This window comes from Ceratotherium simum, unplaced genomic scaffold (assembly GCF_057802395.1).
Source record: "Ceratotherium simum simum isolate JZ-2026a unplaced genomic scaffold, ASM5780239v1 HiC_scaffold_43, whole genome shotgun sequence".
In the NCBI taxonomy this organism is placed as follows: domain Eukaryota; kingdom Metazoa; phylum Chordata; class Mammalia; order Perissodactyla; family Rhinocerotidae; genus Ceratotherium; species Ceratotherium simum.
Window position 1 is genome coordinate 2,643,851 of NW_028261259.1, and position 9,282 is coordinate 2,653,132.

Genomic DNA, 9,282 nt, shown 5'->3' on the forward strand with positions numbered 1-9,282 from the left:
TTTTATTTATTTAACAAACATGCATATGGCACTTATGTGTCTGGCACTGTTTAGATGTTTTATAATGTTAACTCACTTAATTCCTATAAAAATTTATGAGAAATTGTTATTACTATCATCCCCATTTTTTGTGTGTGTGTGAGGAAGATCAGCCCTGAGCTAACATCCATGCTAATCCTCCTCTTTTTGCTGAGGAAGACCAGCTCTCAGCTAACATCTATTGCCAATCCTCCTCCTTTTTTTCCCCAAAGTCCCAGTAGATAGTTGGATGTCATAGTTGCACATATCATCCCCATTTTTAATTGGAGAAATTGAGGCACGTGGATGTTAAGTAACTGGCCTAAGGTCACAGCTAGCAAGAGGCAGAGCCAGGATTCAAATCACCATGTTATATTAATCCCAGACAGAGAAAAGATCATCTAATGAGGACACTTCAGTATTATGTATGTACAAAAGGATACGGCATGTGGTCAATTCACATGCAAACCTAGGATTTGCATCAGATAAAATCAACATTTCTCATATATCAGAAAACATAAATGGAACTATTAGTCATTTACCTAAAAAAAGATAATTACTGTATGTCTATGTTTATCTAAAACCAATACATGAATAGATAGTAGCACAAACTCAGTAATTATGAAGTAGGGTCTATTATAGTAGAAAAGCCTGTTAAAAATAGAAAAAGAAAAATTCCTCTTGTTAAAAATAGAGGGTGTTTGGAACATATAGTGGAAAATGTGAATAATTTTAATTGTCAACTGGGAAACAGTACCAGACACAATTTTCTTTTTTGTCCAATACAATCAAGACTTTGCTTATTCAAGTCTGCCTAATTGACGCCTGAACTTCATTTCCCATCACCTTTACCTAATTAGTCTAGTCTATGGTTTCCAGAGAAGGTAGGTCTAACAAATCTTCTCCAGGCTCGGGAGGGAAAGAAAAGCAGCAGGAAGACCTCTCAGCTATGCTAAAGAAAGTCCTGTGTTGTGCCACGGTTTGTATATGACTTAGGGGGGCTGCCTGTCTCCCCTTGAACAAATCCTCTTTGAATATTTCCCTTTCAAAGCTGTCCATCATGGTCGGAGTGAGTGTAGAGAAGAGGCCTAATGATAGAACAAAGAGAAGAGTAAGATGGGAACTCTCTTCCACCCACCATGACTGAAGTGCTCAATGATGCCTTTAAGTGTTTAAATGCTGCACTGTCTAAATTTTAAATCGACAAACATAATATCAAGCATACAGTAAGGTTAACAGCATAATTTAAAATGTCTCTACTTGCTACAAGGAAATTGATCAGAAACAAGCCAGCAGTAAAACTTCACCGGACAGTTTTTAAGCTGCCTGCCCCATTCCAATCAGTCCCCAAAGCCCAGCTACATTCTAAGAGGGCGATCAACATTACTGGTAAACTGTTTTGTTGCTGTTGTAGTTAGCATCTTGATTCTATCTATATCAAATGTGTGTTAACTTTACTTTTTATGTTTTTTCCATTTCTGAATGTCAGAAAACATGTCTTTACATTGATATTCCCCACAGTATGTAGAATATAGCAGCTATTAAACAAATGCATTTGAATAAAGGAATTACAAAGACAACGCAGCAGGCGTCATGAGCAGCGGTCATAACTCATCGCCCTTAACCTGTCTTGCTCCTCTTCTGCAGCACCGCCTGTGGAAAGCAAATGAATGGTTGGTTCTGCTCATTCATAAGCTCAAGTTCATTTTCCTGCCACATTTCAGAAATCGCCTGGTTTCACTGATTGCACGATACATGAGGCCCTGCTCTGGGGGTTCCTTCAGCCCAGAACGCCCTCTCTTCTCACAGTCTTACCCATTTTTTAAAGTGCATCTCCAAGTGTTCCCTCCCTGACATAGAAGGAACATTAGCTAAATTTAGAAGGACTGAATTTTAGTCCCAACTCTTACTCTGACTTGCTGTGTAATGTTCGACAAGTTATTTAACTTTGTTCAGTATCAGTTTGTTTTTTCAAGTCGAAGGTTGAACTGCAAGGAAAGTTACAAAATGATACCCAATAGGGTTGTATATATGTTTCCTTTGACCACTCTAGTGTGGTGTGTGTGTGTGTTTTAAATTTTAAATGACTTACCAACATTTTAAAGTTGAGTAGAATTTTTTGAGTAGAATCTCAAAAAATAGCGAAGACATTTTTCTAATTTTATTGCACTTATAAAATAATTTGATTAATAAGTTTATTGTAGGCTTATCATTTTATCTTTGCTTTTATAATATGTTGCTAGTTACAATCTTGACTTATTTGATGGTGAGTAACTGAGCAGGAATGCAATTGCAATTTTAGGTTCCTGTGGGAAAAGGCAATGTGTTTATAATGCATTTTCCAGAAATGAATTGGAAAAAGTAACGGTTATCTTGTGATTTTTGTTATTTTATAAGTTCACATGCCCACTAAACTAGATTTAACTCTTGTTATAATTAGTTGTGATTTCAGAGTTTATGAGGTTTGCTGATACAATCAAATTTAGATTGTGGCTAAGGTTGTTAATATTTTCTTAAAAGTAAGTTTAGTTGGTAGCTGTGGAGCATAAATAGTGGAAATTGGTATCAGCGCCAAATTTGCTTCTGTTTTCTCTCAGCTGCTTGTCTTTCACATTAGAAAATAAAGGGGAAAAAGAGCCAAAAATCTCAGTCGTGCTTACCAAGTACTTGAAGTTAGTTTTCAATTGACATTCAAATAAATTGGGGAAAAGAAAAAACGGTCATAAAGGAGTAATACAGATACATGGAAAATTCTACAGGGGAATTTTACTTTAAAATTCACTGCATGATTTAAATGAGTGTATACAAGTGTCTGTGTGTGGATTTCTGACACACATTAAATAACATCAATTAGATAGATGTACATGGGATAAAGTAAATAAGTGGCAAACCTATGATTAATGCAATGGTGTTTGTAGGCTTTGAATAGGCTGCCTCGGAATTAGGTTAGATAATGTCATCTTCTGAACTAGAATTGAATATGCTTTCATTAAATTAGTATTAATTATCTGGATAAGTAACACACTGAAATAACATTTGTAATTGTAATGTTAGTGAATCTAGCATTTTAATAGCATTTTATCTAGCATTTTAATAGTCTATTAAAATCCTTTCAGGGAAACAAAAAAATAAATACAAAAAAAAAAGTAACTTGCAGTCTGTATGACATTTTTAAAAACTAGACCCAAAAGGTAAAAATTCCTTTGTCGCTAGTTCAGCCCTTTCAGGAAACAGAGTTCCTAGGTGTGATGGTTAACTTTACGTGTCAAATTGACTGGGCTACTGGGTGCCCAGATATTTGGTCAAACATTATTCTGGGAGTTTCTGTGAGTGTTCTGGGGTGAGATTAACATTTAAATTGGTCTGAGTAAAGCAGATTGCCCTCCCCAATGTGGGTGGGCCAGGCTCATCCAATCTGTTGAAGGCCTGAGAACAAAAATGATGACCCTCCCTCGGGAAGAGACAATTCCTCCTACCTGACTGCCTTCAAGCTGGGCTTCAACTTTTTCCCGCCTTCAGACTCGAACTGAAACATTGGCTCTTCCTGGGTCTAAAGCCTGCCAGCCTCAGCCTCAGACTGGAACTATAGCATCAGCTCTCCTGGGTCTTCAGGTTGCTGATCACCCTGCAGATCTTGGGACTTGTCAGCCTCTGTAATCATGTGAGCCAATTTCTCATCATAAATCTATTTTTTATATATATGACCCATTGCTTCTGTTTCTCTGGAGAACCCTAATACACCAGCCATCCACAACATTAGTTCACTGGTCTGTTCATCACATATGTTCCTATTTTAGAGATGGGTCCATGACACTATCTTATCCTGAAGGCATTATGCTTTAGGAATATCCATCTCTTTTTTATTTTCTTTAAATATTTTTATTAACTTTCTGATATTAATTTTATTTCACATGAAGTCTCTGTTACAGTAAAAGAATAGGTAGACCACTAAATATGTATTTTCCAGACTTCTCATCTAGCAATTTCATTTTTAACCAAGTGATTTGTGAGATTAATAAATCAGTTTCTTTAGAATGTATCTGTCTCCCAAAACCTGGTTGTTCTTGAATGGACTCACAATTCACAGGTGCTCACAACAAAGGCTAAAGAGCAAATTCCATGTTCAAGGTGGGCTCCCATGGAGTACTTGCTCCATATGACCTCTCTGAATCTTCTCTCCTTCTCCCCCACCCTTCATCTTTCCACTCCACTCCACCCCATTGGCATCATAGTTACATTCCAGAATTTTCCACATTATACAATCTTTAGGGAACAGATGGTAAGCGTATTTGAATCTCAATTTCTGATTCAAATTCATTAGTACTGGCTGTCTTACCCATTATGTTGAGAATTAACAAGCAAGTGTAGACCATTGGGAGAAATGATTAATTAGCTATGTCAGCCATAGATGAGACAGAAAGCAGTGGCTGCAAAAGTCATGCATTCACCATCCCTGCTCCAGATTTTTAAGTTGACACCCTTCTAAAATATACATGAAGAACAATGTTACAGGAAAATTTATTGAGATAATAATTTCTGTCTTATTCCCACTCCTCTATGAGACTCTCACAGGAAATGCAACTTTAATTTCATTACAGTTACCCAGACCCTTAGAAATAGGGACTTCCAGCATTGTACTCCAATTTCCTTTAGTGTTCAGGCTTGTTAACAGCTTTGCGTTTCAGGGGCAGAAACAGAGATTGTCTGGCATCCAGGAGACAACTCCTTGTTAGGCTTTTGTTTGGGACTCAAAGCACCTGTGGTTACTAGGTTGCGTAATCCCAGTGGGGAGAGGGGAAGAAGGCTATGCTTGGAGTAATTTTAGAAAATTGCTCATCCTAGAAAAGAAAGAATAGCTTCTGAGAGACTAGTGCAGGCACAGGAGGACTTTATGGTTTTCATATCTGGTGCACACTCACAAACCCTTGGTCCTAATGGCAGATACTAGGGAGGACTGAAAGCCTTTGGACATCTGTGGAAGCCTGGCCTCTACATCCTGAGATTCTTCATCACAGAGAAAAGAGTCTCTGTGACGAAGCCTGAAGTCAGTACAGAAAACCTGTGTGAAGTCATCTGAGTCCTTCTGGAGCAGCAGTGCCTGAATAATGGTAGAGAAGCAGCTGTTTGCAGCAGCATCACTTGATAGAAGGAATATTAAATGAAAACCAACACAATGGACTAAGGACCAGGGTCTTCTTCCGTTTTTCACACACTCGAATATTTGCACAACCCTAAAGAGAGGTAGTAGTCTACCACTCCCCTACAAAAAAAAATATTAGACTAAAAGTAGGGGGCTCAAATCCACATTCAAGTTGTAAAAAAAAAAAAAAAAAAAGAATGTTGTCTATTGTTCCCCAAGAATTGCAGAGCAAAGTCATACCTAATACACAAGAATTACAAAATGACAGAAAATACATGATAATTTAAAATGAGTTCAAATTCATTGGTATCATCAGAAATTCCACAAAGCTGGGAGAAGGGGTCAGAGAATCTCATGGGTGAATGAGAGAAATAAAGAATGAGGATTGAGCACATATGTGTGGTGATGGATTATAATTAGTATTTGGGTGGTGAACATAATGTAATCTATGCAGAAATAGAAGTATAATGATATACACCTTAAATTTATACAATGTTATAAACCAATGTTACCACAATAAAAAAAAAAGAATTAAAAGAATGAAGATTGAGGCACTAACAGCTTAAGCCATTTGTCCAAGATCACATAGTGAGTATGAGAGAACTGAAATACTAACACAGGTTTTCTGATTCCTGTGAGACTAAAGGAGCCAGGGTGATTCAGTATTAGGAAGCATGATTCATGTTGTAGTTTTGGGAACCATGTAGGGGGCCAGAGATCAGGTGGCTGAAAGTGATCCATGGGGGCCCTATGCATGATAGGGAGGAGTGAACAGAGTATCATCAGGAACAGGGCGGTACAACCATGACACCCCACAACATGTGTGACAGGTGAGGCATCACAGCAGATTGAGAAACTATAAATGGGGTTTGGAGTTAGGCAGGTCTGAATTCTTCTGCTCTCTGAACAAGTTCTAAATGTGTCATTATTATCTAAGTAATGAATAATTGTGGGTGTGATTTCAATATGGAATAACCTGCCCTCCGCTTTTATTTCTTAAGAGGTGTAATATAACTTCAATTGCTTTCAATGGGATGTGACATCTTCTGTACATTGATAGATGTATTATTGACATGCATGGTCTTGATGTGGCGAATTCTCTTCTATCTTTGATTAAAGTGAATCATCACATTGCAGCAGCTGCTCTCCCCACTGTCAGTCTCACAGCCAGCTTACTGCTCATTCACCACCACACTGAGGGTTTAAAAAGCATGTTCAGCAAATATCTTTGTGTTTCTATATCTGCAATCCAGTTTCCTTTTTCCTGATATAAGAGGCATGTAAACCTCTACTGCCCTGCAGTAGAAATCTATTGTTTTTGCCTGCCTGACTGCCTTTCCACTTCTGATCACAGCAACCCAATCTTCCTATGGAGAATCTCCCCTAACCCATTTTCAATCCTTGTGATAGGAGTGGGTCTGATCTCACCAGTCCCCCAACCACTTCATCTCTAAGAATAGGCATAGGAATCAACTTGGCCAATGAGATTAGTCTGTCTTTGGTTACAGAAGCAATACAGGTAATAACTATTATTTGGGCATTACACTTAATAGAAAATTAAAAATTGGCCTATTTTTTATATATGAAAATAATATATATATAGGATATAATATTGGCTTATTTCTGTATTTAGTGTCACTGAAATTTCCATTTGATTGCAATTAAAATATCTAGAATATTCAGTCTCAAAGAAATTATAAATATTAATGGAACAACATTTTATTTATTTTGTTGCAATGGGTATAAAATTGAAATGTGACATTGAAGGTCATAGGAGCTCTTGGGAAGGCTCTAATAGGATGAAAAAATGTGATAATTACCATTATGGGCACAACCAATTTTGGGATGGGTCATGTCAGCTGTTTAGTTCTAGTTCTTATATTAATTTGTTGTAATAATAAACCAGTTGCATATTAATACCTGTCTCACAAAAGATTAGATAGGTTAAAAAATGCTTTGAATTAAAAGAAAACTCACCATATAAATTCAAGGAATCATTCTCAGTTTTCTTCTCCCAATTCTACAAGACATCTCCTAAGTCCATTTATATTTGGACCTCAACCCATGGGTTGAGAATCTATTCAAGTTCAATATTAAACGAAGTAATTCAACTAATAATGCTACAGACACTTATTTAAAGAGATGTTCTGAATAAATTATTTATAAAAATCTGGGTTAATTGGCCAAACAAATGCTTAAAATTTTTCAAAATTAAATAATCAATGCTTTATTACTTAAAGGGAAAATTGATGGCACAGAGTTTTAATGATTCAATTAATGGAAAATTATAATGAAATTTCTTTAAAATTGTTTTCAACATCCTAGTGTACCACTAGATTCATTACCATTGTCTTTACATTCTATTAATATCAATGGAATAATTGAAGACAATCAAAATGGAACTCATTTATATCCAATTCTCCTTTTCCCAAGGCTTTATATTGCAGGTTTATGTAGCCTTTGGATTGAAAACAGAAAAAAAATTTTTCTTGGCTAAAAAAATTAGCTTTTCTGGTTCTTTCAGAATAAACAGAAACAGAAGAGTGGTATGTCGAATGGCTAATTGTTTGTTTCATTAGAAACCCAACTACCAGAAGACAATAATAAAACCATACTCAACTAATCTAATTTTTATTTATTTATTTATTTTTCCCCCAAAGCCCCAGTAGATAGTTGTATATCATAGCTGCACATCCTTCTAGTTGCTGTATGTGGGACGCGGCCTCAGCATGGCCGGAGAAGCGGTGCGTCGGTGCACACCCGGGATCCGAACCCAGGCCGCCAGCAGCGGAGCGCGCGCACTTAACCGCTAAGCCATGGGGCTGGCCCAATACTCAACTAATCTAAACGGCCAAACTGAAATAAATTTCCATTTATTTCAGATGTCCAGAACAAAAACACCAGCACTTCAGTTAAAAGCAAACACACAGCACAATTATGTTGTTGATATGACTATAATAATTAATCCCATCAACTCTAATTAAACCTTAATGATCAAATCCCTGGGAATTTCTTCAGAGTTCATAACAGGCAAGAATTTCATCTATTATTAAATCATCCATAGAAAGCTTACAGTGACACTGTTAGTGATATGCTATATTAAGCTACACTAGACCGTACTTGCTTGACTTTTTTAAATAAAAGAAAATGTAAAACGTAGCCTCAAGTTTTATTGTATTTGTTGAGAATGATACAGAAGAAATGGTGAATATTAGTTAGCTATTGAAGTGTAACAAATTGCCCCAAAATTGAGTGCCATACAACAGTATTATCTCACTATTTCTGCAAATCAGGAATCGAGGCACAGCTTAGCTGGATCCTTCAGCTCTGGATCTCTCACAAGGATCATCTTGGAAGGCAATCAAGCTGTCAACTGGGTCTGCAGTCACCTTAAAACATGACTGGTGGTGGAACTATTTCTAAGCTCGAGAGGGGCTGTTGGCAGAATTTAGTCCTCTCCAGCTCTCGGATTAAGGGCCTCAGTTGCTCACTGACTGTGGCCAGATGCCAACAATGTCTTCAGCTCTTTATCATGCAGGCATCTCCATAGGGTAGCTCACCACATGACAGCTTGCTTAATCAGAGCAAGCGAGTAAGAAGAGCCAAAGGGAGAGTCTGCAAGAAAGATGGAAATCACAGACTTTTACAACCTAATCTCAAAGTGACACCTCTTTTGTCTGTTCTATTTGTTAGAAGAAAGCCACTAGATCCAGTTCACACAAAAGATGAGGGGATCATACAAGGGGTGACCAGCAGGAGGTGGGGATCATTGAGAGTTATTTCAGAAATGGTCTACCATGTGGTGCCAGTACTACTAAACTATAGGGGTTGTCTGAGTAGAATAGTGTGCCCTAATATTCATATCCTTCTCAGCACCTCAGAATGTGACCTTATTTGGAAACAAGGTTGTTGCAGGTATAATTAAGTGAAACTTATGTCATACTGGAGTAGAGATCAGCCCCTGAATCCCATGTGACCAGTGTCCTTCTAAGAAGGCAAGAAGACACACAGAACATACAGGGAGAATGCCAGGTGACAGCAACAGAGGCAGGGATTGGAGTGATACCCTACAAGCCAAGTTGGATGCCAAGGATTTCCAGCAACCACCAAAATCTAGGAAGATC